The following is a 9,799-nucleotide window of genomic DNA, read 5'->3' on the forward strand; positions in this document are numbered from 1 at the left end:
CGGGCCCCGCGCCGTCCGCCTTTCCCCCGTTTCCCTGGGAGGGAGAGCCGCAGCCTGCAACCCCTTAGGATCAGCCCCGTCCCTTAACTCGTCCGCTGGCTATAAGCCTGGGAGGTGGGAGAGCATCGATCTTCCAGCGTGGGCAGGGGGGATGCTCTTTTTGGTTAGCCCTTAGTCTGGGGGGGACTTGACGGCCAATGGTTTTTTTTTTGCCTAGAAAAAATGTTCAGGGTGACAGCTGTGGTCCCAGGGTTGGCTCCTGCGAAGTTTCTTTATGGGGACTTTGCCCCCCATGTTGTGCATGCTTCCACATGCCATGCACACCAGCTGTAAAAAGAAGAAAAAGAGTTATATGATCATTTTAAGTGCTAGGATGGTACTAGATTTTTTAAGAGTAAATGTGCTTGGAGTGGAGTAAATTTGCTTGCACCCTATGGAATTTACAGTGGCCAAACCCATCTGACTAAGACTGAACAGAAACAGATCAGTGAAATTTTGGCTGAGCGAGAAACTAAAAAATCACTTGTAATCTCTTCCCTGCTTTGACTGGTGCTCACCACTGAAATTTAGTTCATATTTAAGGGTACATAAGGGAAAGTCTTTCCCAGAGGGAGTATAATTGGACCCTAAAAAATAATGTAAAAATGTCCTGATTTTTCTCCAGGTTTGGCTTTCGGTTTTCCCATTCGATACACTGAAAGTTATTCTGGGGGGATTGTATTTGTTGGGAACTTAGCATATTATATGGAATATAAATCAGAGCATATTATATGGAATATAAATCAGAAAGACTGTAACAGTCAAGGTTTAAAAAATAGGATACTATTTTAGAATTATTAATACTGTGGGTTGCTGATTAAACAGCGTATTTTGCTAATGCGTCTGGAAACAGAAAAACTTTGATGTACTTCTCACGTGGCCATTTTATATTCAGAAGATCTGGAAAGGTGAACATGAACTTTTACATTAAATTGCTTTTACATAGAGCTGTAAATTTATTACTATTAAAATAGAAATTTTTCTACTGCCATCAATTACCTGAATAACTGTGTTAAATCACAAAGCACGCTCCACTCCGTTCAACAGTGAAACTGTTTCTCTTTTGGATGTTTAAAGTATCTTCATACTAATTGCATCAATCTCTCTGTGTTTGCTGATGTGACATTTTATTCCTCGGGAAAAGAAAGTCATAATCCAAAGCTTTAAATAGCCAATAAAAATTAAAATACCAAAGGAACCATTACTGTGAACATCTAGCACTTTCTTCTCATTTCACCCCTCCCATCCCCCCCAGAAGAAGAAGTTAATGCCTTTAATGGTAGGCAGGTGGTGTGGCAATAAGAAGGGGCTGAAAGTCTTGTGACTACAGAAATGGGGGGAGGGGGGGGGGGGGAGGGGCTGAAAGTCTTGTGACTACAGAAATGGTGGGGGGGGGGGGTGTCAAGAACAAAGCAAATGACATAATTCTTAAGATGGGTTATTATCTATTCAAATATTTACATTTCTGTATATTTAACGTTAGCTTTTGATATTGAATTCTGAGAATTAAACTTTGTTTATGCAGTTAGTAAAAGGGTCTTGTAGTATGATTGAAGAGCTATGTAATAATTCGTTTTTCATTATAATTGTATCTTTGTGAACACATTTGAAACCTTGAAAAGGAAGTCAAGTAAGCTTAAAATCCTTGACTGTGTTTAGAGCAGTAGTTGCGGAGTCAGAACTTGTGGCTCATTACCTTGTCTTAGTTTGCCTACCTGTAAAGAGGGACCAAAAAGGGACATACATGTATGTATATATTTAATCTGCTGCTTTGTTTATTAGGTCTAGTGCTTCTCTTTGAGGAACTCAGTTTTTGTAACAGGAAAATTACTGAGTAAAGGTGGAGTACAGGAGGAGCAAGCACTCTCCTTCCCTCTCTTCCCACTTTGCTTTTTCACTGAAAGTATTTAATGACCATTAACTACATGCAAATATAACTCCTGAGAGTTATAAGATAAGCAAATGAGGAATAAAATCTATGTTTACAGGAGGAGGACGTAAAGCTAAGTCAAGGCAACAAAGGTAGTTAGAAGAGCCAGAAGGAAAATGAAGGCGTTACAGTCATTTGCTCAGATAAGAAGATGACACCTCTGTAATTAGTGCTTGTCTGGCAGCATTGCCCAGAGGTTCCAGACCAGGGCCCTGTTTCATAGTAGACTCTTCACATACAGATCATAAAATGTCAGTCTCTACCCCTGAGACCTCAGAGTTTAAACAAAGAGGTTACTCTAATTGTATCTGCGTGTGTGAGGTATTTGAGCAAGAGGCAGGGGATGTTGGCTGTGATGCCATGAGCCTTTAGAGGAAGAAATTGAGATTAATCCTCAGGAAGATGAAACCTGTGCTGAACTGCTTCTAGTATTTGAAAGATCTTCAGTCGGTATTACTGTCTTCGGCTGCTGAAATCTCGCTCATGCAGAGAGACAGCACAAGGCCTAGGTAACCATTAGATCACTGTAAGCCCTGATTTGATTTTAGAGGAGCAGCTGCTAGGAATGTGGCCCAACATATTTTTCTTGGCCAGAAAGAGAATGAGTGATATCTTGAGATCTTTTTCAAGAGTTATGAGGAGTTTTTCTACTATTCTTTGACCTCCTGTGACATGCAGAAATTATCATAGTCCCCAGAGCATGCATGTGCTTGTCAATGTGTCCCCTGGAGAACAATACATCTAAAAGGTAGCAAGGCCATGCCCCACCCACCTACAAATCCAAATGTGCTCAGCAGGGACAGGCTGTACCCTCTACAGCAGTAAAGGAAAAAGGACAGTTTCCTGCAGGACTAAGCCTCTGGAACATGAATAAACTCAAAGGGAATTATTTTTATGCAAATCTCTTAAAGATGCTATTCTCTGGGAGTGTGAGGAATGCTCATATGACATCACATTTTGGAAGTGTGGTGATGTGAGGCAATGCTCAGCCCAAGATGGAGTAAGAGAAAGGGCACTGAGTGCTTTGCAGTTAAGGTCTAGTATTGATCTAACAGATTGCACTGCACAGAAACAAAACAGCTTCCTATCCAAATATAGGAAACAAATAAAAAGCATATATGCTTGCAGTGTTTATGTACCAGGGTTTCACATTGTATACGATTTCCTGGTTTCTAAGTAGAACAGGAATCTATGCCCCATTGATTTTCTGTAAGATTAGGACTTCTCTGCTCTTGGGTGCTAGATTTGGTCACTTCTGAGAATGGGTCTTTAGGTTCATTTAAATACTTCAGATGTTACCCGCCATCTCAAGCATATCTGGATCTAGCATTGTCTTATCTGCCCAGTGATCTCACACCAAGAAAGCTGACTCCATTGCTGTTTCTCTTTCATTGAGGCCACTTCCTTGAGTGTTTCACATAAACGTTACCCAAACTTGTTGAAGCTCTACTGTTCCATGCAAGTTGTAGCCAGGGAAGTAGCAGTCTGAAAGGGAGAGGGTACAGAGAATCCGTCTTCTTCACATAGTTGTCCTTGATGCTGCAGGGTTGTCCTGTTAGGCACAAAGAGCTTGAGAAGTATTTTTTGCTAGTGTAATTTGTACTGGTCCTAAGTTTACCACAACCATTTGTATGTTCTGTTGACATACAACACATCTGAACCCACAGTACTGTTTGATGATGAAACAGTTGTGTTACAAATCTGTTATCTTTTAAATGTATTTATTGCTTTTGCTTTTCCTTCCTGGTTTTTTCCATCTTTTACTGTCAATGTCTCAGTGCCACAGCAGTTAGCATAGTGTTTCTGTATAGGAGGCAAAGATCTACTTTGCCTACTCTTTATGTCTGCCTCTCTTTAATCAGCTCATCTCCGGTTCATAGGTAGAAAGAAAGACCATATATATCCATTCATTTGTAAGGATATAGAGGGAGTTCTTCCTGTCCTGACAGTCAGAGGCCACTCCCCAGTGAGAGAAACATTAAATTATTCTCTCAGGTTTTATATTACAAGCACAGGTTAATGAATTAGATTAGAGACTTCATCTATCTGATACTGACCTAGCATTACCATGTTCCCTCCCTCCCTCCCTCCAGTAGTTTCTCATCGTACCTAGTTAGCACAGCGATTTGAGTATTACTCTGAACATCTCTACTGCTCTACGGTTGAGTACGCTGCTGTACATTTTAAGCCTTGGTCAAGCAAAACTGAAAATACTCAGCATTTAGGTTTGGACTGGAAAAGCTCTTGGAGATCAGCTGCTTATCTGAATGAACTGTGTATGACCCACATGTCTCATGGGATCATGTGAGATGTCTAATACTTCTCCTCTTGGATGAGCATATGCAGAGAAAAGTCTATATGAAGCTATAAAGGTGCTTTTTGATTCAAGACTACCAGGCATTTGGTATGTATGTTGGAGGGGGTGGATTAAAGCTTATTTAGAATCAGTGGTGCTATATGTGTTAAATTTTTAGATTGAAAAGATGGTGTTTGTTTGGTAATGGCGGAACACATTCTTCTCCTTACTTTTACTTTTCTTGAGTGTGAGATATATTAGTGATCTATCAAAGAAGAAGTTCCTTTTTGAGCCAGAGTTCATACATTATAATTTATTTTCTGGTCTGGCTTGTCAGCTTTGTCTCAGGGGGTCAAAATGGTTGCATACATTTTCTAATAATCTTTGTACATATTTGTTCACTTCACTTTCAGGAAGAGCTTTTCGTCTAGCAAAACACTAACCTTATTTCTAAAGAGTTAATTATCTACTATTCCAGGAGGGCAGACAGCAATTTCATTCCAAAGGAGTAAATAAAATGAGTAATAGATGTGTGTAATACTACACCATGTAAGGAAAGAGCATTACTGAGGTTAAGTTGAAGCTAATCTGAAACACTAGTATAGTGTAGAGTCAGGCTGAGAAGATACATTTCAGACAAAGAAACACATTTTTAGTAATATAGAAGAAAAATCTTGCTGGTCAGTGTTGATTTCTTATTTTACTGATGAAAAATTATCATTTTATATACAGAGAAAAGACCCAGACATGTTGCTAAATGTGTAATGATTTCAGTAGAGAGATGTAAGTTTTCAGAGATGGGGATTTTTTTTAAAATTCTAATAAAAGTCAGTGATAATCAGAGTAGTACCTCTTGATTGACCTGCAAAGGTATACACTTATGCTCAGAAAATCTTATTTTTTTGTTTGTTTTATATGATGAATAATAACAACTTAAAATTATGATCTTAAACATTATTTGCAAGCATTAACATCACATATGCTGTACAAGCCTTAATTAGTTCGTCTGTCTTCTATATTTAGTATGTAGATAAATCCTTATTAATGATGACAGCAAGGATGATTCGAGATAAAGATTTTGTTTAAGAGCACACACTAAGCGAAGCCTAGAACTGAATGTTGGACATGTTGGTACCCAGTCGTGTGCATAGGTAACTGAGCTATTATTGTCACTTCTATTGTTTCTCTTACATGTTATGATACTCTCAAGATGGTGACTTTCTGTCGTCTTCTGCAGTGTTACCATGCTAGCAATTCCCCAAGTATCACACAAGGCACAATGGATAAGAGTCAAATGGTTTCAGGATGAATAGAAAGAAAGAGTGACCAACCAAATGGAATTAGAGGGGAAAATAGATGACTAAATTTATTTGTGTAACAAAGGCCAGAACCATCCTCTACAGAATGTAGGTACTAAACAAATACAGTTCAGTGTAATTTTCAGGTAGGTAAGATACTATATCACAGACAAATGTCATGCGGAGTTCTCTGAAAATTTCTATCAGATCAGTTTATGTCTGGTCTGTTTCTTAATCAACTCTTCCATGCCTATGTCTCCCATTAGAAAAAATTACTTAGAACTGCTGAGTGCAGTATAGTTTTCATGCAAATTCTGGTGATGTCATTTTACCTTGCAGGGTTGTAAATTTTCCATGGACCTGCAAAATTCTTGCAATAAAAATGAGAACATTTCATCAATCATTTCTCATGCATATGTGTTACACATAAATACAAAAGCCAAGAGCTTATTAGTGATTTTGGAAGTTGCATTTTTTGGGGAGCCTTGTCCAAAAGAAAAATTTTGAGCACCCTTCTGGAGCTTGCCTCAAATGGGCACCTACTAGACGCCTTTTCCTGTCTCGACGTATTCAGAAATGCATTTAAGGTGCACGTGTTGTAATAGTGATAATGATACCAACTTGTTTGTGACCTCAGACAACTGATAAGCATACTTAGTTTTCCTTAGCTGTAATTTGGGTGATAATATTTACATGCCTCAGGAAAATAAGTAGGGCATGACTAGACAGGGTAAAATCTGTAGAAGTGCAGAGTGTGAAAGCCAGTTAGTGGGAGAGGTATGAATGAAATCTGGGAGTTCCTTGTTTCTAATTCTTGTACAGTCCACTAGAGCTGGCTGCCACACAGAGAAATGAGAATACACTGCGCATTGTTTAGGTTTGATTTCACAGGATTCACTGAGGAATTTTCGACGGTCTAAAATTTTTCAGAATTTTAAAAATAGCTTGTGAGGAGAGTTGTAATGTCACAGAAAAGGAAATAAATAAAAAAATGCCATGTGTATCTTAACAGATTTTGAGGTGGTTTTGTGAGGTGAATATAAGGAAAGAAAGCTAACTTTTTAAACCAAAAATCAGAAAGGAAGGTTTTCACTGGTAATGATAATAAAGTTGTTGGGTAATTATATTTTTAATGCTATGAAACCTAAGTTCTGGTATCACATGGAGAGGAATAAAAGACACCAAACTTGAAAGAAATTTTTCCAGTGCAAGTTTGGCACACCTCTCAAATGCACTTTATTTAAAGATGTGTTTCCCTTTCACCAACTTTTTCCTATTTCACTCTCACTCCTGTCTGCCTGAGTACATGTTTGCCTCTGTCAATTTGAACCATTTCATTTGTAGTTTAGATGGTTGCTAGCCATACATTTTTTGAGCATTAGCATTAGAAGAAGCCAGGCTACCAACTTATTTCTTATGTTGCAATCTTGGAGGTGATGTAAACCTCTGTTTTCCTGAGTTGAGGTTGGTTTTTTGTTTTGGGTTGGCGGGTTTTTTTTCACATTCATTAGTCAGCTGCAGAGTAATGATAGGAGGAAAATATATTTATACAGAGGGTAGGTATTTGCTGTGAATGAAATACGTAAATATAATTTGTCTATTTTGAGGGTCAAAACTGTCAATCTGATTAATTTGCTTTCTTTATTCTCCACTCCTATCTGTTCTTGTTCATTAATGTAAAGAATTCTGAGTTATGAATTTTCCATCATAATGGAAAATATAATCAGTTCTCTTGAAAAGCACAAGTTATTTATTTTGTCCTCCTTTTAATAATAGAAAACTAACAAAGAGTAAAATAAATATGCAAAAGCATAACATTCTCATGTTCAGGGACAAAATCAGGTTTATAGAAATATAACAGTCTGTTAGACCAAGTTTTGTTTTGGTCAGGTATAAATATGTTTACCTTACTTTAACTTGTAAGGATGCATGACCTCAGTGGAATAATGTAATTGAGTGAAGACTACTAATTTTTAAGCGAGTCTGCCCTGGGGTCTTGGAACCTGCAATTTGCTCTGTGTTTATAGATTCCTTCATCCATGTGGAACACCTTACTTTGCTTTTCCCAACTTCCTCCAAATTCAAAAGGATTATTTCTACAGAGGGTAGTTTCTACTGTGAAAGCACTTCTAAACTACAGAATTTTTCAGAGCAACAGTTGGGGCACTGTTTTGATGACATAAAGTATGCCTCATTTGTCATAGGAAGTTATCAGATTCTGCTCACTAATCAAAAGAATGGCTTAATGATATTTATAAATGTGGGATCATACACCGATTTTCAGCTGCTCTTGTTTCTGTTGGCTTCATAATTGGTAAATGGATGGTCTGAATTGTTGTTTCACTTGGACATTACCTGTTGACAGACTTCCTCCATACTGATTGCTAAGGCACTAAGTGTACTTGTTTAACTTGATTATTGCCTGTATCTCTCGGGGCCACTTCGTTGTTAGTATCCTGTTTTACCAAAAAGCTCTGTACAAATCCAGTTTTCTAATAAAAATTTAGGATTGGTATTGACTTTACTGCACTTTCCCAGACTTCTGGTACTTTAAGGTCTAGGTAGATAACTAATCGTGTTTGTTTACCCATGAAGGCCACTACAGGTGTCAGACAAAGATCTGAGTTATTTTTGGAACTGCAGTTGTGAATGGTCACAGTACTTACTATTACTGACACTCATACTGTTCATAAGATTCAGGTACATGGTAAAACACAAAAGTCGAGCTTCATCTTACTCAAACCATTGAAAATTTAGGTATCTAGTCATCTATGTACTCTTTGTAGTTAATGGATACATCTAAATACTTCCAGAGGGCAATTCATTCAGCCTTAGACAGGCTTTCAGCATGGGATTAGTCACCCTTTTGGAGGTGCCTATCTTATGCCACTGATTACAGAGGAAGGTCAGAAAATTATCTTTGACTGTACATCTGCATTTTAAATCGCTTAAAGTAGATGACATGAGCTCCACCCCAATCACTTTCAAAGGGAAGGTCTTCATGGAGCATGCTCAGACTTTGTAGAGCACCTAATTAACCATCTTTTGTACCATTCATTTTAGAAATTAAAAAGGGAATAGTGAATGGAGAGGTGAATTACAGGTGGATAATGTATGATTAAGGGAGAACCATCATCATAGCATGGATGTCTTCCCTGCCCCTGCCACAAAATTCCTATGTGATATTGGGCAAGTCACATAAACCGCAGTTTACAAAAGTGGTTACTCACTGCATGTTCCTCGTTTGCTAATTCAGTGTCCTATAATCTGTTTTGCACAAGGGCAGAGCAAAGGAAGTTTATGGATGTCTTGCTTTGGTCATCTCTACAGATACCAATTCAGTTAGCCGGAGTGGGAACTTAAGTGAGTGGATACCTTTGGCCTAGATCTTTTTGAGCTTTGGTTTGTAAAAGGGAGTTCTCTTCCTACAAGAGTATGTGAAGATAAATCCAGCAATGTGTCAACTTGTGAAGCAATTGAATATCTGGTGATAAAAGGCATATAGCAAAAGATTAAATTTAAAAATGTGTCTTCTATAAAGGGTAGTACTGTACATAGGAGAGAAGATATAAAATGAACACATGCTGAACAAATGTAAGTAATAAGGGCTAGATTTATGAAGGAGACTTTGGTACCTAAATGTCATTGTAGTCACCTAAGACAAGCTTTAAGAACTTCTGATGTTCACAAAATTATGATTAAATCCTGAGGTAGTAACATTTTGACTGGTAGCACTCCCCAGCCACCTGTACTCCCATCGTGTCTTACACCGGTCCTGAAAACCCCGCAGTTATGTGCCTCCCTCACACCTTACCAAAATTAAGAAAAAGCAATCTTTCAGCTTTTTCAACCATAAGGTCCCATCTAATAGCCCTGTTCTGAACATATGCAATAACACACAAAGTGCAGCCAGGCACCCCAGTGGCCAGAACACCCCTGTGAGATGCCCGCCCTGGCATTCTCAACATGTATTTGTCAGGAAAGTCCTGTCAAGCTATTCTAAACTGAAATTCTCTCAGTATTTCCTGTTGAAGCTGTTCCATTTTGTGCTGGCTCGTATGAGTTATAGTAACACAGAGAAAGACAGGGATTCATGTTGAAAGCTTCAGTGGGAGAAAGGGATCAGGCTTTTGGTTTCTGTTCTAATTAATATTGTATTTTTTATACAGTGAACATCTGAATGTAGTCTAACATTACCTAAGTCCTGCCTTTTTGTTCATGTTTCTGACTACTTTA

The 9,799-nt window shown here is 38.2% G+C and overlaps 1 protein-coding gene across 2 annotated transcripts in view; it reads left to right on the forward strand.

The window, feature by feature from the left end:
- RASSF9 (Ras association (RalGDS/AF-6) domain family (N-terminal) member 9) overlaps nt 1–9,799 on the forward strand; it is a 26,568-nt gene that overhangs the window by 774 nt on the left and 15,995 nt on the right. The gene's annotated exons all lie outside the window — the stretch shown is intronic.

The sequence above is a fragment of the Pygoscelis adeliae genome, unplaced genomic scaffold, assembly GCF_000699105.1.
Source record: "Pygoscelis adeliae isolate BGI_AS28 unplaced genomic scaffold, ASM69910v1 Scaffold196, whole genome shotgun sequence".
Classification (NCBI taxonomy): Eukaryota; Metazoa; Chordata; class Aves; order Sphenisciformes; family Spheniscidae; genus Pygoscelis; species Pygoscelis adeliae.